This window comes from Aptenodytes patagonicus, chromosome 1, assembly GCF_965638725.1.
Source record: "Aptenodytes patagonicus chromosome 1, bAptPat1.pri.cur, whole genome shotgun sequence".
In the NCBI taxonomy this organism is placed as follows: domain Eukaryota; kingdom Metazoa; phylum Chordata; class Aves; order Sphenisciformes; family Spheniscidae; genus Aptenodytes; species Aptenodytes patagonicus.
Genome location: NC_134949.1, coordinates 139,075,058 through 139,098,582, shown reverse-complemented (window position 1 = coordinate 139,098,582; position 23,525 = coordinate 139,075,058). Strand labels below are relative to the sequence as shown.

Below are 23,525 nucleotides of genomic sequence, written 5' to 3'. Positions count from 1 at the left end.
CAACAATACATATCAACAGTAACAAATCAAATTGCCCATTGTAAGGGATGAGGCCCAAGTGTCTGTGCTGCAAGCACAGACAATGCCCCAAGAGAAAGCTCCAGAAGCCAGCCACGGGGAGGGGCCCGGTGTCACTCTCTGACTGACTGATGTCTCAACCCCTCCTGGAGCTGGGGTGAGAGAAGATTCTAGAAACCTTGGACTGGGGCCAATAAATAGGGGCGCACACAGGCCTCCTTGGGGCGCTCTCCACACTGACACCCCCTGTTGGCAGGTCTGACGCTGGATCCAGGATTGGTGATCTCTCTCTCCCTCCCCTCCCCCCCACTCTCTCCCTCTCCCTCTCTCCCCCTCCCTCCCCCTTCCCCTCCCCCCCAGCTCTCTCTCTCCCCCCCCCCTTCTCGCTTTTTGCTCTTGATGCTGCTAAGTAACACAAGGCCTACCTCAACTTCTCATAAAGCCACTTAGCTTATGTGACATATTAATACACAGAGGGTTGATGCTTATAGAGTGTTCGTTCCATTAAAGTTGAAGTTCGTGTATGGACCTTGGGTGTTAATCTCACCTTAATCCACACCGAGGGGATTTGCAAATCTTAGTCACTCTCCCCTTCTTGTAGGTGGGATGTGACATATAAATTGGCGCCACGGACAGGATCCCCTCAGTGTTGGAAGGTCCTGAGGGGTACCGACTCTCCACCTGGTGAGTGTGGGCGGGGAGAGCCGAGAAGTGACCTCTCAGCGATAAGCCGGGAGAGGTTCGAGCAGTGGCAAGCCACGGCTGCCTGGGAAATGCCAGTGCTTGACCGCTCCCCTGTTATTGAAAAGTTAAAGGAATATAGGGCATGCCCTTCCCCACCAGGAATGGCATGGGCCCATATTAGTTGGCACGACCCGAAAGCTGTAGCGGATAAAATTACAACACTTATGAAGGAACAAAAGGTGCAACCAGGAAAAGGGAAAGCCACGGTGTGTGCTGTGTTGGGAGCAGCACTAGTGGCAGCCCAGGAGAGGCACCTGGTTAAGCGAACTAATGATGAAACAGTTGAATGTTTGCAAGAACAAATAAAAACCCTGCAGGGTCAACTAGCCACTGAACGTAACACTACTCAGCGACTCCACGCGGCCCTGTCAGATGCATTGGACCAGGAGAAAATTTTATGGTCCGAATGAGAGGAAGGGGGACAAAAATCTCCCGACCTGACAGATCTTACTTCTGTTCCGGATAGTGTGCCGGGATTTACAAGCTTGGCACAGGTGGCCGAAAAACAAAGCCTAAGACCCTTATATCCGATTAAAGAGCTAGAAATTGAATGAGAAATATTTTACCCCAAGAATGGGGAAGTGGTGATGAGGCCAGTGATTAAAACGGAGACCACTGATAACGGCCAAGGTGGGGGAGCTCCACAGATTACCACCCGGACGGTGCTGTACTCGGCAGCCAAAATGTCAAAAATCCAGAAAAAATACACCAGGTTGGCCCAAGAAACTGAAACGGAATACGTATGGAGGGTATCACTAACTGGTGGTGACCGAGTCCTGTTGTCGGAAGATGAGGCCCAGGGGTACTAGGGGCCAGGGGTTTTCCTAACTACTGATGACCCCAGGGAGCCGTGGTTGTTAACCCAGTGAGCTGCCTATTGGGCAGGGGGTCTAGACCCCTTGGGAAGGGGAGATCCCGTATGCATTGAAACCCCAACCACAAACCATTTGATCGAGAGTTTGCAAAAGGCTGCTTGTCTTCAACTAATGCATGATAGGCATTTAGTCCTTCAACAACCTTCCCCAATGTTATTAATTGCTAACCCCGACAGAATGACTCCCCTGATCCGAGGTTTGCCTGATTCTTTGAAACTATATGCAGTACAACTACAAGACCGTTTGCGGGACGCACTGGCCCCACAAGGAGGGAGACGGGCACGAGGAGGGCCCATGACTTGGGGAGACAATACTGTAAAAAGTTTAAAGTTATGGTTCAGTTATTTACCCAAACCCCAATCAATCCAATCGGATAATGGAAGCTGCTTTACTGCCAGGGTGGTTCAAGAGTGGGCACGAGGCAAAGGAATCCAGTGGATCTTCCACACCCCATACTACCCCCAGGCAAATGGCATTGTCGAGCGCACCAACAGACTCTTGAAGTGGGCTCTGAAACCTCACGAACCTGGGTGGGCACAGCGAATGTCAGATGCAGTATATAAAGTTAATAGCCTCTGGGGAATTAACGGGTGCCCATGACTCACCATGTTCTGTCCCAAGCCTCCGTCCATACTCCCCAGAAAAAGGGAGGCTAAGGACCCTGTGAACCCGCTCCATTTTCCGGGACAACCCATTCTGGTGGACCTACCGATGGTGGGAGCAGTACCTTTAACCTTAAAAAAACCAAACGTTCAATCTCTATACTTGGGTGGCCACCGACGCACATGGGAAGGACCACCGAATCCATACCCGATGGATTGTCCCATCCTATTAATCATTGTTCGTCTTTATGGATATATTTTGCAGGTTGCCAGAAGCCCACTGTGCAACTTATGGTTTTGGTTGTTGAGTGGGTCATTCTTTGCATTGTTTGTCTGATTTTATTAAGCTTGTTTTGTTTCTTTACTAGAGAGAGATGGTGTGGGAGAAGTTTATATTCTTACTTTGTGAATGTATAATCTTGTCTCAACCAACTGGGAATTTGAATAACCAACCCAACTTGGTATGGGAGCTGATTACTGGCTTTACCCAAATCTGGAATCAAAGAGACCAAGGTCTTTGTGTGGACCTCCCCACATCCACATCAGCGGGATTTAAATTCACCATTATTTGGCTAATTTTTTTCACAAATTCTAAATTCAAAGCTAGAAATGCTAAACCAAAAGTGCATTCGAAATTCACACGGGAAAGGAAAATGTTTGTGGGGAGCAGACTCATTCCCATTCCAAGAATACAGCGGGACAACTTGGTACACACCCTCTCCAGTGGCCTATCTATTTCCAATTAACACGACCTGGAGAGACATGTGGAATGCTTCCTGTTGGAAGCAACAACTCCGTAAGGGAACTACAAGAGCTGCCCTTGCAGCCTGAAAGAATTGGACATTATGTCCCCAGGAAGTGAAGATCCCTTGCAATCTTGTACTGAAATGGACGTGGTGTCCCCAGGAGGTGGAGATCCCCTGTAATCTGGTACGGTGGTGGGACTCCCCGCCTCACAGTGAACCCCTACGTCACGAATATAATGTCCCGTTCTCCCCCGGTTGGTGTATTCAAATTCCTAATAAGTGGGGTGGCTATGCCCACCATGATCATTCTCGTTATGAATATGCTTGGTCCCTTAAACATTTCTTATCCAGTCCAGAAAATATAGTTGATACACGGGAAATAAGTCCCCTACCCTATGAAAATACTCCTCTAATGAATTGCTCACAAACAATTAGCTGTGACTCATTATCATGGGATCCAATAGAAACATGGTATGTACCAGAGCTACGAATCTTTATTAAAGATATGTGTATTTGTTGGGGTTTTTCAGTACCAGGGTTTAAGCCTGGAGATCCCATGTGTTATGGAAACATTATCAAGAAACCGTGTTAAAATACGGAGTTATGCTCACCCACGAAACAAAGTGGAATCTTGCGTGGGAAGGGGAAACCAAACTAGCCGAATCCTACGACCCATCAACATGCTCCACTGCTAAATACCCAGCCCCTCAGGGTACCTTTTGGGCATGTTCAAATGGGAAGATGTACTCACACCTACACGTACACGAAATGGCAGGTTTACGCTGTGCCATCGGGATTCCATCGATGTGCCCTTCCAAAACATTTGATTTTATTAATTCTGGGTACAACCGAAAGAAACGAGATTCTCAAACACCCCAATCTGCGCCTGAGTGGGCAGTACATGGAGTCCGAATACCCGATTATTATACCTGGGGCATGACAACATCTCTGATGTTAGAAAATATATTTACCCCATATGTAACCCTTAAAAGACACCAGTTTGTGTTAGAAAATTTAACCTGGCAAGTGCATGTTTTGAGTAATTGGACCGCACATGCTTTTGGAGAATTAAATTTACAGGTGCAACAGGTGTCGAAGATGGCCTTGCAAAACCGCTTAGCCTTAGACATGCTGCTAGTTAAAGAACAAGGTGTGTGTGGAGTGCTAAACCATACAGCTGGAGAATGCTGCGTTACCATACACAATGCTATGACCACAATCGAGGAAGCCCGTCAGAAGATGCAGGAATCATAGAATCATAGAATCATTAAGGTTGGAAAAGACCTCTAAGATAATCAAGTCCAACCGCTGACCCAGCACCACAATGCCCACTAAACCATGTCCCTAAGTGCCTCATCTACTCGTCTTTTAAATACCTCCAGGGATGGGGACTCCACCACTTCCCTGGGCAGCCTGTTCCAATGTTTAACCACTCTGTCAGTAAAGAAATTTTTCCTCACATCCAATCTAAACCTCCCCTGCCGCAACTTGAGGCCATTTCCTCTCGTCCTATCACTAGTTACTTGGGAGAAGAGACCGACACCCACCTCGCTACAACCTCCTTGCAGGTAGTTGTAGAGAGCGATGAGGTCTCCCCTCAGCCTCCTTTTCTCCAGGCTAAACAACCCCAGTTCCCTCAGCCGCTCCTCATAAGACTTGTTCTCCAGACCCTTCACCAGCCTCGTTGCCCTTCTCTGGACACGCTCTAACACCTCAACGTCCTTCTTGCAGTGAGGGGCCCAAAACTGAACACAGTATTCGAGGTGCGGCCTCACCAGTGCCGAGTACAGGGGCACGATCACTTCCCTACTCCTGCTGGCCACACTATTTCTGATACAGGCCAGGATGCCATTGGCCTTCTTGGCCGCCTGGGCACACTGCCGGCTCGTATTCAGCTGGCTGTCGACCAACACCCCCAGGTCCTTCTCTGCTGGGCAACTTTCCAGCCACTCTTCCCCAAGCCTGTAGCGCTGCATGGGGTTGTTGTGGCCGAAGTGCAGGACCCGGCACTTGGCCTTGTTGAACCTCATACAGTTGGCCTCAGCCCATCGATCCAGCCTGTCCAGGTCCCTCTGCAGAGCCTTCCTACCCTCGAGCAGATCAACACTCCCACCCAACTTGGTGTCGTCTGCAAACTTACTGAGGGTGCACTCAATACCCTCATCCAGATCATTGATAAAGAGATTGAACAAGACTGGCCCCAAAACTGAGCCCTGGGGAACACCTCTCGTGACCGGCCGCCAACTGGATTGAACTCCATTCACCACAACTCTCTGGGCCCGGCCGTCCAGCCAGTTTTTGACCCAGCGCAGTCCACCTGTCTAAGCCGTGAGCCGTGAGCTTCTCTAAGAGAATGCTGTAGGAGACGGTGTCAAAGGCCTTACTGAAGTCCAGGTAGACCACATCCACAGCCTTTCCCTCATCCACGAGGCGGGTCACCTGGTCATAGGAGATCAGGTTGGTCAAGCAGGACCTGCCTCTCATGAACCCTTTTCATGAACCCATGGAAATCACAGCCAAGACAGGAGACTCGTTCCAATCAATGTTACCGAGTGATTGGAAAGGGGATTGGAACCCTGCCGTGTGGATTTCAACTTTGCTCAAAACCCTCGGACTTACAGGATGGTGGGATTGGATAGTAGCTTTTGTTAATATTAATCGGTCTAGCTATCAGCTTTACTGTAATGAGGTGCCTAATTTGCCGCTCCTTCTCTTCTATCTCTTCCTCTCTGCGATACGTCCAGATCATCACCATCAAAGAGGACCTCGGAGTGTTTGAGCCGCGGGGTGGTGTAAGGGATGAGGCCCAAGTGACTGTGCTGCAAGCACAGACAATGCCCCAAGAGAAAGCTCCAGAAGCCAGGCACAGGGAGGGGCCCAGTGTCACTCTCCTTGACTGACTCTGATGCCTCAACCCCTCCTGGAGCTGGGGTGAGAGAAGATTCTAGAAACCTTGGACTGGGGCCAATAAATAGGGGCGCACACGGGCCTCCTTGGGGTGCTCTCCACACTGACACCCCCTGTTGGCAGGTCCGACGCTGGATCCAGGATTGGTGATCTCTCTCTCTCTCTCCCTCTCCCCCCCCCCTTCTCGCTTTTTGCTCTTGATGCTGCTAAGTAACACAAGGCCTACCTCAACTTCTCATAAAGCCACTTAGCTTATGTGACATATTAATACACAGAGGGTTGATGCTTATGGAGTGTTCGTTCCATTAAAGTTGATGTTTGTGTATGGACCTTGAGTGTTATCTCACCTTAATCCACACCGAGGGGATTTGCGAACCTTAGTCACTCTCCCCTTCTTGCAGGTGGTATGTGACACCCATGGTAAGCAACACATTTTCTTCAGTGCTGGAGAAAGAGGAGCATGGCACTTGGCTTGGCAAACCACAGAACAAGATTCCACTTCCTGAAGTTAGTTTAAGCACTGACCTTTATATTGTTGATATTATGCTGCATCCCAGTTATTTCATGTCAAACTCCCTTAAGATTTTCTTTCTTGCTTCCAGGCATGCTCAACTTAATTCCCCCGCCCTGACCTTCAGAGCTTACCTTTAGTACATCACCTGTTATAAGAAAAAATTCTTCAGGACAATTTAGCTCCTTAGTTGCACCTCCACAACTTCACTACCTTTCAGTGACTCTGACAAGAGTTCCTACACAGATCTGTAGATAGATCCCAGGCAGAAGCTGAGAAGTGAATTAGAGAAGTCCTACCTCACCTCAGTCTCTCAAAGTATTGTCTACTCTAGTGCAAGTCCATCTGTCAACCACCGGTTTGCCTTGCTTAAGAGCATTTATCCAAACACAAATGCATTCCTAAAGGCCTGTAAAACTCTCCAGGTAAGACTTGCATCGAACAAAATTAACTATCATTGAATAATTCCTATGCCACCCCCCAATAGCACGTTGCCAATAAAACTGGAAGCAAGTGATGTAGAAACTCAAAAAACTTGCTTGTTAGCATTATCTGATTGCACCTTGCACCTCTCAGGCAATCTCAGACATCTGCACTTCATTAGACAGTCCAGACAGACAGAAGCCAGACATGCTACCACTTCTTTTAAAGCATAAGTTTTATTACAAAAAACTTACTAGGCACTACAGGCAGAACTTTTAAATTATACTATGTCCATTGACTTATGTTCCAGATGTGGCACGTAGGCAGCATTTTTCTCCCTTATTAATGTCTTCATTATATTTCATTTCATTTCATTGCATTTCATTTCATTCAACTTCCACATGCATTTGCATGTCATTTCACCGCTGAAGAACACCTAGAATTGGGCAGGATTGTTGGCAGAATAGTTAAGATGATCAAAAGGCTTGTTGCCAAAAGACAAATGTATTTTTATATACAGAACAGCCAGAGCACTTAAATAATAGTTACAATCTCTTCCAATAGCTTTAGTCACTACTTGATCTCCCTTGTTGCATTTATCACAAATGACTAACCTCTAGTTCCAGAACTAAGATTCCCATTTGTCTACCCCAGAGGCCTAATTTTGTTATAACAACCAACATAATTAAATGGTAGTAACATGGTGTCGTGGTTTAACCTCAGCTGGCAACTGAGCACCACACAGCCGCTCACTCACTCCCCCCACCCTGTTGGGATGGGGGAGAGAATCGGAAGAATAAAAGTGAGAAAACTCGTGGGTTGAGATAAGAACAGTTTAATAACTGAAAAAAAGTAAAAGAGGAGGAGGAGGAGTAGTAGTAGGAGTAGTAGGAGTAGTAATAATAATAATAATAATAATAATAATAATAATAATAGAAGACTATAGAAAGCAAGTGATGCACGATGCAATTGCTCACCACCCGCTGACTGATGCCCAGCCAGTCCCCAAGCAGCAGTTGCTGGCCCCCGGCCAACTCCCTCCAGTTTATATACCGAGCATGACGTCATATGGTATGGAATATCCCTCTGGCCAGTTTGGGTCAGCTGTCCTGGCTGTGCCCCCTCCCGGCTTCTTGAGCACCTCTTCGCTGACAGAGTATGGGAAGCTGAAAAGTCCTTAACTTAGTATAAACACTGCTTAGCAACAACTGTGTTATCACATTATTCTCATGCTAAATCCAAAACACAGCACTGTACCAGCTACTAGGAAGAAAATTAACTCTACCCCAGCCAAAACCAGGACACATGGGAAAGATTTGCAAGTATACTTAGATATTTAGGCACCTAAAAGGTTAAGTTTACTCTAAAAGACCCCTGCTTCTACATCTTTCAAGCACTTTGTAAAATCTCTTCCACAGTTAAAGTTTTAACACAGCACTGGTTATTACAAATAAGTATCCAAGGCAGACAGCAACAAACTACATGATGGAATACGTTATAATCCTGAGTTGCACAGACAGAAAAAAAAGAGGAATTGCTCAACATTAAGGAAGAGAAAAAAAGGGCCTCCAAATACTTGCCTTCTGAGAAGCAAAAAGGGAAAGTTACAGCAGATTCAGTCAGGAGAGCAGGGAACAGGAGCTGTTCCAGCATAAATGGAAAACTGAAAACATAGAGCATCTTATAACCTCAAGAAAGATACCAGTACAAAGTGATACAATAATTGGCCCCTATGTGCTCAACCCAAACACTGTTGTTCACACCTCTACAATACCCTACTTCCCCAGCTTTTTCTCACTGCTCCCTTATTATTCTGTTTCCCTGCATGACGAAAAAAAACCCTGAAATCCTGCAGGGATGCATTTTTGTCTTTACAATAATGAAATAAAGCAATTTAAAAAAACAAGGATGCTTGGATGTGTTTTGTGGATACACTTTATGTTTATGAGGGCAGAAAAATTATGGGACTGAGTCTGTGTGATTAATGTATCAATCATGCTGCTTACAAATGTCAATACAATAAAACATTCTTCTGCAACTTCTTCTCCACAACTAAAGGCAACTACTATTAAAGTATGAAAAAATAAATACACACAACCTTTCATAATATACTCCTGGCACTCCATTACCCACAAGATTTACAATTACTACATAATTTTCCAGCAACATATTTCCTGTTCTGTATTCCTTAATATTATTCAATATACAGATTAAGACAGTAAGATAACATAGTCATAGGTTTAACCTTATATTCCAGCCGTGTATATGGTCACAGATATGCATAATCAGTCTACAATTCTCTTCCATCAGTTTGGAAGAACCTGTATAAAAATGCTTCTCATTTAAGTACTGTGCACATGTAAGCCTCTGAAACCTTGCTGCCATCTCAGCCCACTGATCATTCATGACTTCACCTTTACTTTCATATATATTACACAAAATGCAATAGTCAAACATTTTAATTGCTTCATCAGCCACCAGAAGCACTGCTATGTCTCAGTATGGTATTTGCATTTGTTTAGAGAGGCCCAAGCACATACCCCAGTGCCATCGCACACCTCTTCAAACATTGAAGTTGGTCTTACCCAAGGGAGCTTCTTGACATAGAGTAGCAAGGGACACAGGAAAGCACACGACCACAAAAGCAATTGAAACAAGACACGCTCACAGGGAAGACAGCTGTCAATGACTCCCTCGGTACTCATGGTTTCAACACTTTTGAAAGCCCTTGTATTATGTGCTGTACCTGACTACTTCAGGTACAAATATCCACTAAAATCTTGCTTTAAAAGCAGCTTTTTCTGGTTAATCTTTGATGCTGCTTGGAGAAGGGGAACAGGAGGAGTATGCAGCTTCCATAGGCAGCCCTTGCATGACTGAGGAATTTCAATCTACTTCCCCCAGCCGCTTCTCGGTCATGCCTTGTGTTCACACGTATCCCCACAGCACAGCTGCAGCCACAGACAACTTCCACTTCCAGGCTAATGCTCACATTTGTCCTCGGGGCTAAAATTATTTTGTATGTTATGAACAGCAACCGCATGTTTGCTTACAGAGCTACTATGAGCTACACTATATCCTGATACAGTCATCTATAAATATTAAATCAATATTAAATCATCTACTAGTATCAGTCTAAATATCTTCACAAAAAGCAGCACCTGGGAACTAATATGAACCCTGGCTGTTCCTACAAAGTGTGTGCTGCTTGCATTATTGAAAACCAGAGAGTAAGGAAATTCAGTAATATAGAAAGCTTTATTTAAGCATAGAAGAAATCTCTATCAATACCTAAGATGAAAAAATAACAAAAGCAAATCTAGGACTCCGTATCTCGGACAAAATTTTAAATCAAGCACCACACAAAAGATACTTGATATCTTTGTGCTGCAAGGAAAGATTAATATATGTAAAGCTTTGTGTAATTCACTATCTTTTGCCTTTGAAGATAGATGCTGAAGGATGCAAAACATCTGATAACTTATTTGCCTCTGAGGTAATTCATACTTTCTTTATTTACAGAAATATCCCTGTAAGTAACTTACTACTTATGTCAGCCTTTTCTTTTTTTTGAGTAAATTACATTTCTTTGTCTGCTCTTAGATCACTTATCTTGTTGTTTTATTATTTTGCGGTGTTCACACATGTTCAATATCTTAAAACCCACTAAGAGAGCTGAAGCCTGCACTGGAACTCCAATTTAAACAACCTTCCGTAAAGACAAAGAGAGTATTTATACTTAGAAAAGAGTATGGTATGGTAGGATGGTGACTCAGTAGTAACAGGCAAAAGCAAACACAGCACTGTTTCATCTCCTTTTTCAACAGATAAAGTTTAACCTGAAGCTGGGATGACAACAAATCTGATGACCATTTGGCCTTCACTGTGAGACTAAACATGCTCTTGCAAATCAATTTGCAATGGATATGTGTGCATGTAAAAGACCTCTGAACTCCACATAGCTTAGTGAACAAAGCCGAATTTGTATGTGGAAATAGAGGAAGACAGAGCCACAGTCTCTATCTAACTGAAGATCATCTCTCCAGTACAGAACGTAGTGCTTCACGGCGACATGTTTGCTTGCAGACAAACCCAGAGTGACTATGCAAACATGGTCCCTTCTTTTACAGTACATAGTACTGGCAGCCGCTGCAGAACTGTCAGTCCTTCAGTTTTCACTTCAGTTAGCACAGAGATCCACATGAATGATAAAATATTCACCAACGTATCTCGCCTTTTTCTTAAAGTGGGAGTATATAAATACCCCCTTTCTGAGTCAGAATAATTACTTCACATCTTATTCTGTTTCAAATATTTTAAAGGCAGTGTGTTCTCAATGTAGAAACCCACAAAGAATATACTGTCATCTTTGTTTTGGGTTGCAAAAGTTTTATTGTAACAAGTCTCAGGTTAAAGTATTCTTTGGCATCTTCAATACAGACCTGGGTGGTGGGAGTTAGCAATCCCTGAAGAGATTAGCATATTAAGACAAGAACTTCACCTAGTGAATAGTGACTGCAGAAAAGTCACTGAAGCTGAAAATACAGGCTGTTCTAAATTAACTTTGAAAGATTTCATACAGTTAAAGAAGACAAGTATCCTTTGAAATTTGTTCTCACCAATGATCACAAAGTTCTGCGAAAAGCACTATATTTGGTGTATAGCACAAAAGACAACCAGTCTTCACGTTTCCCCATGCCCAGCTGACCTGCCTGTAACCAAAGGCTGAGTCACAATGAACAAAAGATTATAGTCCAAATACAGAAGAACCGCTTCTCCTCATTGTAAGCCTCGTTGAACCAAAATGTTTGTGAGCAAAGACATTCATTGATATGAGCTTTTATAGATTTTGAGATCCAACAGGTGATAAAATATAAGAAACAAAATATTTAGACTATCAGAATACTGTCTTGGCTGCCCATTGTCTTGCAGTATTTTCCTGTGAATTCATAATCTTTAAGACATCTGTTATCTCAAGCTGGCAAAGAAAAGAATCTCAAGGAGGAGGCAAGCAAATGAATCATTTATCATCTGCCCTTTCTCCTCCTGACTGCTTCTCTGCTGATTTCAAATGATACAGGAACAGTTTATTTATAAAAAGCACCATTGACATCTTCTAATTTCAAACACATATTAACTGATTATTTTCTTCTACTCATGCCACCTGCCCTGATTTCCAGGGCTGTATTTACCTCTTAGTTACCTTGCACATATTCAGATTTCTCATCGTATTAATCTTTGGTCTACATACATACATCCTTTGTTTTAAATGACTACTGTGCGATGAAAGTGAGAAATAAAGGACTGATAGCACGATCACCCAAAGAAATTTTTCAAGACAGGCAATTGAAAATAAAATTGCTCCAGTGCTGTCCAACATGGGAGCTATGTGGTGTTAAAAGAAATACATATAAGCCTCCAAAAGCTTCTCTGTTTAAAGCTGCCAGTTAAAGGATGCAATGCATTACTGGCACCAGCTGACCACACGAGTTACCTGAGCCATCTATGCTAGAGATGTTGCTCTAATAAGAGAGCACTGGCAAGTGCAGACACATTTGAGTAGTGCTTGACACTGCATTATAACAATACCTCTTTGACCTTCCAGTCTTTTGGCACAAGCTAATGGACTCTATGGCCAACACTTACTTGTGTTTGGTTTTTCAGCTGCGCTCTCACCCCATCCACAATTCATTCCCCTCAGCCTTTTCTGACATCCTCTTATCCTGTCCACATTTACCTTTTTCTTCCATGTACAATGACACTTCATAGAGCACTCCCCTCCAAAAAGTCTTTGTAAATACAGAGTAGTAAGTTTGCATTTTAAGAAACTAGCCTGATACATGGTGTGGCTTCATTCTGCAATAAATATGACTTGTGCCTTGAGCATTCAAGACTACAAGCTCCTGTCTGTACAGCATTTTGCTATTTGGCCAGCAACTAGAAAAGTAGGAAAGCAGGGATTTCACTGGACCAGGACTGGACCAGCATCTCTAGTTGTTAATGGAATATAGCTAATGCTTTTCTTACTGGTTTTTTTACTGGGCAGGTGGTCAGATACTGGCACAGGTTGCCCAGAGACGTTGTGGAGTCTCCATCCTTGGAGATATTCAAAACCCAACTGGACATGACCCTGGACAACTGGCTCTAGCTGATTCTGCTTGAGCAGGAGGTTGACCTACACCATCACCAGAGGTGCCTTCCAACCTCAGCTATCCTGTCAGTGTATTTTAAGGCTACCCTTTAAACCCCCTATGCCCCATGATTCTGTATTATTTCTCTGTTATTAATCTTCCTTGTCTACAGCTCGACTGCTAAAATCCAACCAAGCTGCTCTGAGGCACTCTCTGTCCTGTGAGTCAGCCTCTGACAGACAAAGATGCTGAGAGCAAAGTATATTATTGCAACTAGGTGTGAGCTGTCAGCAAACCCTCAGAAACTTGATTTCATATATTTGATGCCTTTTGTTGTTTTCAAACCTCATGTTAGTACAACCCATCCTCCAGCTCACCAGGCTGAACCGAACTCCCTTAGGATCTTATCTGCAGTAAATGCCACTTGGGATCAGACAGCAAATACTAGAACTGCAGACTATGAGGACTGGCATTTCACTAGGGAGCTGCAGGCAGCCTCTCTTTAGCACTTTTCATTCCTCTCTTGCTTGTTAACCAGTAAGACTTCCATTTAGGTAACTGAAATACAAGGGGAAATGAACCCTTCATCGTTATACCAAAAATATTCCAGAGCTACTGTTTGTTTATTTTTATTCTTAACCTCAAAGAGAAATCAGGAAGATTTTTGCTCCTCTTTGTATGTTGACAAAGCTGGTATAAGGTGAGTGAAAAAACCAATTGTTTTGTGTGCTTAGAAATACGCAAAACTTTTACGTATATCTGCATATTATTAAATTATTTAATCTTTGTATGAGGAACAGGGCATCCAAAAGCCTCTGAAAGTTGTTTCATAAGCAGCAGAATTAATGAAGCTTGGAGAACCATGGATTTGCACCCAGTGCCTTCTAATCACCTCAACCTCTACCCGCCCCCACCACCCCTTGCCCCAGGTCCCACTTGTATCCTATACCTGCACAGCTGGGAAAGTGATAGTAGATGCTGGGACTGCTACAGAGCAACACAGGTACTGACTGACTGGCCAGCACACCTATGTGACTTGGCCACTGACTGCTGCCTCTCAAAATGGAGGGTTTCATTCAGTTAGGAGCACTGATTTGTGCCATATTCCTCTATTCAGCTTTCAATTTAAGAGAACTATTATGTTCCTATAAATGCATTAAAGACCTCTACTCTTCTGTCAACCCTAGCTGGTACTGTCCAGAGGGTTCAAAAAAATCAAGGGGAAGAGGGCAAATGAACAGATGCTCTCAAACAAGATTTGTTCCATTAGGAAATTGGAATAAAACTCCTAGTAGTAAAGGCAACCAGATTGTCACGGGACGTAATCTTTGCTATATGATTACAAAATGACGCTCTTCCCTCATATGCAAACCAGTATTTGAGCCCAGCTCCTTTGCACTAAATAAGAAGGGGGGTTGGGGCATATGCCAGTCACTTGCTGCAGATGGCTTCCCTGGAGTGGCATCTGGAATAGCAACACGGGGGCTACGTTCCCCATCTCCCTGAATGCGGTCTGTCTCCTGGGAACTGCAGTTACCCCCTTCATGAAGGGTAGACAGCTTGAAGGGGGAAGTAAACTTCTTACCTCTTTCTTCCTTTGCGTGGGCCTGTAGGGCAAACAGCAATCTTCTCAGAACACAGGGATGTTAGCAGAACTAATTTTACACTTTAAATAAATTCGATTCAGAAAATGACATCAGAGCCTTCACATTCTGAAATGAGTTTTATAATAGGTTTCCTATAGGATCTGAATGAGGAGCGGCTGAGGGAACTGGGGTTGTTTAGCCTGGAGAAAAGGAGGCTCAGGGGAGACCTCATTGCTCTCTACAACTACCTACAAGGAGGTTGTAGCGAGGTGGGTGTCGGTCTCTTCTCCCAAGTAACTAGTGATAGGACGAGAGGAAATGGCCTCAAGTTGCGCCAGGGGAGGTTTAGATTGGATGTAAGGAAAAATTTCTTTACTGAAAGAGTGGTGAAACATTGGAACAGGCTGCCCAGGGAAGTGGTGGAGTCCCCATCCCTGGAGGTATTTAAAAGACGAGTAGATGAGGCACTTAGGGACATGGTTTAGTGGACATGGTGGTGTTGGGTTGACGGTTGGACTCAATGATCTTAGAGGTCTTTTCCAACCTCAATGATTCTATGATTCTATGATTCTATGAAAAAGGAAGTTTTCATGAAGATATATCTGTGAAGGATCTCTTTATGACAAATTTGTCTTTTTCTCTCCAAGGACTCAGTTAAATTTTTATTTCAAAAACAGTTCTATCTACCACACTACATTTTGGGTTTTAAGAACTAGACAAGAAGAGTAAGGAAGAAAAAATCCTCATAGCTTTCTGTATTGTGTGCAAATCAGTTGCCTGCTTTCCCTGAATTTATTAAAAAAAAATATTCTTCAGTGTAGTAGTAGTTTCTCTATGTTAGGTCCAGTATTTACACTGAAAAGCTTAGGTGGAAATCTAATGTAATCTTTAATACCTTACATAATGAGATAGCTACTAGAGAGCTGTCTCCTTTACACCAGGCCAGAAAGTGTTCACTCCCACATTAAATATCCTTTGGTCCCAAAGATGCGGTAGCTTGTATTATGTTTCTAAATAAACTTCAAATAACCACTTCAGCAGTGTGCCACTCTTGCATTAAGCAATGAATTTCACAAGGCAAATGGTGGGGAAGCCCCAGAACACAGAAAAGGCAGAGAGTTCAGACAAACTTACGCGCTGGATTTTCATCACTCTGCCCCCTTCCAGACATGGTCAGTTCGCACTTGTATCCCCAGTTTTTTGGCACAGAACTTCCTACAACCTGACTGCAGAACATGCGCTTGTTGGGTTTTGTGTCTTTATACTAAAAGCTTGTCTGCCTTTTAATTTCCATAATTCTATTTGCTACATGTGGCATGGTAACTTCCCATATAAAATTCAGAATAGTAAGTGATCAACAAATGAAACATTCTGTCTCCTAGTCAAGGGATCTATTTCCAAACATCTTTCTAATGATCTTCACTTACCTTGTATTGTTAGCTTTTTGCTAGTTTTCAGTGGGTTTTAAATTACACACTGAAAGATTTCTATACAGAAATAACCCAGTCTTATTACATTGCACCAAATGCCAACTTCTAAGCTGTACATAACTTCCCATCAAAAACCTCTGTTGCTTTGCTTGCTGCAAGTCCCTCATCCAGTAGCTAACCCAGATTTCCCCCCTCCATGATACATCTGGGCATGTCATACTTGCATGACTCTTCACCCTAATACCCTTCGGCGGCTCTGCCTCTAGGGTCACAACCATTTCTGCTTCTGATAAGGTGCTGTGAGTAGTGATGACTTCATGTCAGTTCTGATCTGTGCAAGGATGAAAATTCCTGCCAAATTAACTAATTCCTGGAATCCAGTTGCACAGCTCTCCTAACTCTATCCAAGGACGCAACTGCACCCAGAATCCCCTACTGAACCTGCCACCAAACCCTTCCTTAATACTTATCTTTTTTCCCCACAGCAGCATTCACACAAACTACTTCTATCCCCATGTCTTAGCACTGGGCCACCTCCACAAACTTTCACCAGGACACTGCCTAAGACTCCTTAATGTCACGTTAATCAACATGCTAGAGCTCTCCATGTTGAACTGAGCAATTTCTTCTAGTTTACTGTCCCTCTCTTTTTTTGTTCCGTTTTCCTTAAACAAGAGTTTTCCAGACTTCTCATGTCAGGCAAGGCAAGTAGACTGCTCTCATACCTTACCGTCTTGGTAGGCTTTTTGATGACATCTGTACACCCATCATTACTTGTCTGCACACCCTCTTCTTCTGCATCATACACTCTATTACAAAACTATTGTGTCAGCTGTTATGCTGATGCATTTTTGCAATAGTATTACTTTTATTTGTGAAAATAAGAGTAATAAAAAGTGCTCAAAATGCACTTTGTGCATTTGAAAGCACTTTATCAGGTTTACTATTTTTCTGGCACTATCAGTTTCCTTTTTTTTGTGGGTTTTTCATACAATGCATAGGAGAATATCAATTTGTATAGAAATAAAAATGTAAGTGGAGGACTACTAAAGCTGACAGGGTGATTGAGGTACACATTAAAAGAAACTCCTTCACCTTAAAATAATTTAAAAAAAAAAATCTGTCTAGGTTTAAAGTTTGTAATGTCTCAACATCTTTTTTAGTTTTGCTGGGATAAACACTATCTTTTCCTAAAAATAGCTGTCAAGTTCCTCTTGTCTTTTCCATTACACTTGCTACATGAATGAGAAGTTATTTCCTCAAAGTTAAAAGCTGTGAATAAATAAGCCTCTGGCTCAAGTCAGCTGCGTCTGCAATGAAATCCATCTCCAAAATGGTTCTGTGGTTACAAGATGAAGAGTGGGGAGGGGAGAAGGGTTCTGTGTAAGAACAATTCTGAATACAACTGCAATGCTGGTTTTTTGGGACACTGACCAAGCTATATACCTTCCCAACACAAGAGAAAAGTGAAGAGCAACTTTGACCATTCAAACCGACGACACAGCATGTATGTTTTCTTTAGAAGTTGATTTAACCGAATGACCATGAACCATCTTTGAAAAAGTTTGACAAACCATCACTCTCTCATAGCACTTTTAGAACGATTTTCATCTGCAACCAAATAAAAGGCAGCACTGCTGCTCCCTCTGCTTCTCTCAGCTCCTACAACACTCCTTGCCATCCTGTCAGATCAAGTGCTCGTGCAGCAGTGTGAGGAAGTAGACAGTGAATTGACCCACTGTTAAAAACAACCTCTGCATTTTTCTTGCTAGTTTAATGTTCACCTCGATCATTCTCCTAGTCTGGCCCACCATGCAGCCAAACGTCTCTACCAGAACATGGGAAGAAGAAAAACAGGAAAGATGGCTCTTTTTTTGGTGGCAGTGCTAGCTTAACATGTTTCTGAAACTACAGCTTCAGGCTAACTTTTCAACATTTATTACTTTTATTTTCCACTATTCTATTTGCTCAATAGCTGCCAGGCATGTGACTGAATCTTTTGGTTTTCCTTAGGTCACTGGAGCTTTTTTTTGTTTAAATCATTTCCTGGACACTTCCTGACCTCTTATGAATTCCCAGAAGTAACCATGACCCATGTAATTTAGGATAACACTATGCTGAGTCAGTAGTCTAACAGAGAATTACTAGGCCTGAAAAAATACTAAGTCTTACGATTATAGTTGCAAAATGAAGCAATAATGGCTGACATTGCATCTTGCAGCTTTTGCAGAGCTAGATACCAGACTATATAGATCAAGGACATCTGGAATCTGGCAGGAGTCTAACAAGGTACACGTGATACTAAATGAATTAGGGAAATAGAAAAATACAGCATTTAAAGTTATTTAAAATGAATGCAATATTTGGTGCTAATGACTGAAGCTTGTGTGAGGCTACTTTAATTGCTTATTTTACCACTGAAATATCCACAATGACTGCCTGACAGAGGATGATAGCCAACAGGAAAATACATGACCTAGTGTAAAAAAGAGCTGCTTAAACGTATATGATGGCTTAAATTCAAGCTACTGGACAGCTCGGACTCTACTGTACCCTGTTTGATCACTAAACACAGTGTTATCCCTGTCATCTACTGTAGCGCACTACTCAAGAAATCTGAGCAATGAATACAGTGCCAGGCTGAGCACCGCACAGGTACAAAGCTGACAAAATCTGGTCCCTAGAGAAAACAGTATCAGAAACACATTCTGGAGCAGCCAAGTATTGCTGGGGGGAAGCAGATGTATCCTGGGCTGCCATGGGTGGCCTGGGGTCCTTGCAGGTGCCAGTGCTCTCTGGAACAGTCTGTGGAGTAGAGTGGCAGATATACGAAGATGCAGCCACAGCAGATGCTATAGTAACAGCTAAAACTGTGAGGGGCTTCACTGGGGCGATGCAGCCCAGGCAGAGGACCATGCTAGTGGCACTACACCCCCTCTGACTTCAAAACTCATCCCCAGCTAATTTGGGCACCTGGAGGGAGCTACTTCTCACCATGAGGACCTCTGCCCAGCCTCCGCTTCAGTTTCTAAATAAAGTTGGTGCTGAAGTTAGGAAATAACGTCTCTTGCTGTGTGACAGATAATAATAATCTTTCCTATCGCAATCTTGTGCTTGGGGCCAAGAATCAGCAATCAGCCACTTGTCAGCACTTCCACGTTTCACTCCCTTGTCAAGCACAACCACCCTACCAATGAGCTTGGAAACTAACCATCATCAGCAACATGCTTTAAAGAGGATGATATTACAAATTAACACCAAGCAAGAAACAGGCACAACCATGTATTTATAATTGAAAAGGGAGTGCAGAAAGATACAGAATAGGAACTACTGCAAAATACTGGTGCAAATAACTGTGAAATAACATTAGAAAGCAGTGAGATAACCATGAAAAAATATGGTAAACAGTACAATACATCACAACGCACCACTAACAACAGCACAACTTTCCATGCTCTGAGCACCTTGATAATGGTGGAGTAGACCGTAAGGGAGGAAATTTTCAAGTAAGATAAAACATGCATGAAGTATTCAATGAATAAAAATTAGGAAACTTCATGCCAGTGGAAACAAGAAATACACTTTTGCAAGCATAGTATCTTGTTACTCAAGTCACTGCATCTACATAATATAGGAATCTGCAGACTGAAAGCCTACATAGCTAATAATGCCATCCTACTCAGAATAATCCAAGCCATGCATTATCAACACTGTCTGATACCTCTGTGTGTCTTTCAAATCTAGTTATAGCAAAGCAAACTTCCTAACTTCAGGGGCTTTTAACCAGATGAATCGAAGTATTTCACACAGCATGTGAAAAATAATTAAAATGAACACAGTGACAAGTTCATTCCAGGCATGTCACTTTATCAGAAGAAAGTTTTTAAAGCCTGTATCAGTTCCTGGAAATAAAATGTTTCATAGAATCTATCACATCATAAAACAGCACAAACAACGTGCCTTATGGGCAATACTTTCATATAGTTTCTTGTCACTTGCAGCCAACAGCAAAGCTTTGCTTAAAAGCACTCTAGATGTTGCATATGTGCACACGGGAAAGGGAGTAGGGCAAGAGAACAGGTGAAAAACACCTGTGCAAAGCACATTTAGAGTTAAATCCCCTCCACAGACACACACTCCTAACCACACCCTAGACTGGCAGCTGGTTCGCAGAGGTCCCTCCTGCAGCATACTTCTAAGCAGAACTCTCTGCTCAGCTCTCCTAAACCACCAAGGCAGTGACGACCCTTCCTACCAGCAGCCATGGTTCATTTTTGGTGTGTACATTCTTGCCACTGTCTGCACAAGTTTATCCCAACTTGGGTTTATAAATACCATTCCGTCAGAAGAGGAAACTCTTGAATAATGATTGTAGTTTCCTTCTAGTACAAGTAGACAGAAGTCAAAAAGTTTCCCGCACTGAAGTGATTCCACAGCAGCAGAACACGTCACTCTATCCCAATGCAGAGAGCACATGTATGGAACCGCTTTTAAAAAATACAATCATAGAAAAAAGTACAAAGACATATGTTTACATTAAACTGTCACATACATCCAAAAATCTTCTTTACGGGGGGGTGCTTACTGGGTTATGAACAAAATAAGAACAAATTCTCAGACAATCATTTATATAAATTACGTAGGTCTTCAATTCATGTCACATGACACTGCAATTTGAAGGAGACCCAGTGGAGCTGTTGACAGGCCCTGCTTCTCACCTACAACCCCAGAAATCATTCAAAGGTTTTTATGGTTGTCACAGGAGCCAGAAACCTCCAACTGCCTCAGTACGCTGACTAATGCCGTAACTTACCATAGCATGGCTGGCTCTTATCACTACCTACAGGCGATGGGGGAAAGATGTCAACAGCTGCACAGCCTTGATTCCAGCCCAGCAGGGAAGGCTAACACCAGTTCCCTGTCCCCATAAAAGCAACACAGCACCGTCCCAGCTACCATCCACCATCCCAGCTACCATCCAAGCAAGCAAAGGTACAAAGCTACAGTCCAAGCAGCACTGAACTAAGGATCTGCCTGTCAGTGTGAGAGCCCACTTAGACAGGCATATTTAACTTAGCAGTTACAAATTCATCAAGATTAACTCCAGGAACAATGAGACAAGCATTCCTGACCCAGTTTAAAGTACCCTGGCAAAGTTGCAGAGCTCATGGAAAAGATACTAGCTTGCACAGTCAAAGTATACTCTCTTGACCCCAAATTTTCATTCCAGATAGGGTTATGTTATGTTTTATATTCCACAACAGTATCCCTGCATTGCTCCTTTGCTTTCATTGTCTCTCACAGAACAGGAAGTCTGACTCTCTCCTACCACAGCTGCCAGATGCGAGGCGCAGATACCCCAAGTTAGGCACTGGGAAATGTACAGTGACCCTAATGACTCGCTCCAAGGCTCAGTTTCAGGTGGGCCACCCTACTCGTCTTCTGCCATTCCTTAATCACAGACAAGTTGTGAGAGGGGACGGGGGGAAAGGTTGGTCTGCTAATTTTCAAATCAAGTTAGCCATGCTGTTCTTGAAAATCCCACACCACCTAGATGAAAGCCTAAAGGAAACAGACACAGACAGCTACAGTCAGGAGGCAGAAGGTCAGGGACAGACCTCAAAGGCAGCTAGGCCTTGCTAGGTGCCAAGTAAGCAGCTTATCCTACGGCAGCGAGAAGGAGGGAACTGCTGGCAGCAGGGAGACACTTCTCTGCAGAACCTTGTGGAAAAATAGTCTATTTTGTGATGGGGAAACTTAGTTTTAAGACAAGAGGAAGTTTCAAACTCATTCCTGTTGTTACTTTAACAAGAACGGCTGTAGCATTTAGTATATTTTATTGGTTTTGGCTTGTGTTAAAGGAGATTTCAATATAACTGCCAATAGAAAAACATTTTGCACCTGAGTTTGACAACACATTTGCTCAACTAGTACCTTTTGGACAATTATCATATACTGTGATAAAAGTGAACTGGCAAATTCTTGTACAACTGTTAGAAGATATATCTGACTTCATTTTGTACTTCAGACATGTAAAACATATTGCAAAGCTTTTAGAAAGGAAAAAAATCCTTTAACTCATTAAACAAAAATTCGTAAGTGTTCACAAAAGAGAAGATGCAACTCTGTCAACTATTCCTTCAAGTGCAGTGTTTTTTAGATATTTCCATAAATTATTTGTAAAAAGACTTTCTTCTCCTTGTTCTTTCAACTGTCCCTGTAGCCCTATTCCACTACTTCACCTGTTCCCTCTCACTGTCTTCCTTAAAAATCCACTTATCTCTGCTTTCCCATTGATACAAATATACTTCTGGATCTACCTTTAAAAAAAAAAAAAACAACCAACAAACCTAACTCATGTCCTCATTTGCCTCCATAACTACCTCCCTCTGTTTCATCTGTAAGCTGCTCAGAATGCCGATCAGCGACTGCTCTCCCATGTCTCTTCAGACTCTATATGAAAAGGTCATCTTCTGCCTCTTCTCTGTCCTGGGTTTCAGCATCCAACAGTGCCTGTTAAATTTTAAACCCAACGTTGCCACAGTTTTCTCCATACTGCCCTCCTAAATTCCAAATGCAGATCCAAATTTAAATCTTTCATTAAAACAAGTGTCCTCTGTCTGCAAGAAACCTGAAAGCTGTTAGCCTGCTAGCAATCATCCAAATAACGCATCTTCCCTTGTATTCTTCTTTTTTTAGTTATCTGTTACCTTGTTTCATACATATATATACACACACACAGAGGTGTATATATAGTTAGCTCCTTGATGCAGTGGCTGTATTTCTGTTCAGTGTTTTTACAGCATGGTCCATAAATGGGATTCCTAGAGGTAAACATATGACACACAAGACAACGGCCACCTAGGCAAACAGAAGATGCCCAGAGAATAGAATTAACTTGGAATTACAATTCACACCAAGACGGATTTCTACAACCGACTTCTACAGGCTGCTCCTTCACAGAGCCTCATGATACTCACTAGGATCCCACACCAGTGGTTGGATCCAACTATGCAAAATTGCAGAAGCTACAACAGGGCTCAGCATTTGTGCATTTTTGCAGAGTACCAGGAAGGAGTAATTGAAAATAAAGGATAGGCACTTAGGATAAAAAGAAGATGGGGGGCACTGCACAGTAAACGACAGGAAAAGAAATGAACTCACTGGAATAAGCTATTGGAATCTGGATAGATAATGAAACTTAACTGAAAACCAGGGCAGCAAATGACCCTAACACAGAAAAAAGTTTAGTTTTAAAATATATGAAGTCATGATTTAAATAGGACTCGTAAACAAGATCTGCTTGAAAAGAATGAGTGAGCACCCATTCCACTGTTGCCAAAAAGACAGCATTCAGATCTTTCTTCCAGACAAAAAAAAAAAATCATGTCAATGGTCAACAGACTAATCTCAAATTTAGAACAATGGCAACACCTATCTCTGTATTCCTGTTCTACAGAAAAAGCCTAGTTTAGGCAGATTTCACAGTATAGTTACAACTACAAGAGAAACTGCAAAAGAACTAAACTCATTTTATGGCATCAGACAGATA

At 42.8% G+C, this 23,525-nt stretch overlaps 1 protein-coding gene and 1 pseudogene across 5 annotated transcripts in view; one reads left to right on the top strand and one right to left on the bottom strand.

The window, feature by feature from the left end:
• SH3KBP1 (SH3 domain containing kinase binding protein 1) overlaps nucleotides 1–23,525 on the bottom strand; it is a 247,382-nt gene that overhangs the window by 131,168 nt on the left and 92,689 nt on the right. The window lies entirely within an intron of this gene.
• Nucleotides 1,350–21,616, top strand: LOC143155588 (uncharacterized; annotated as a pseudogene).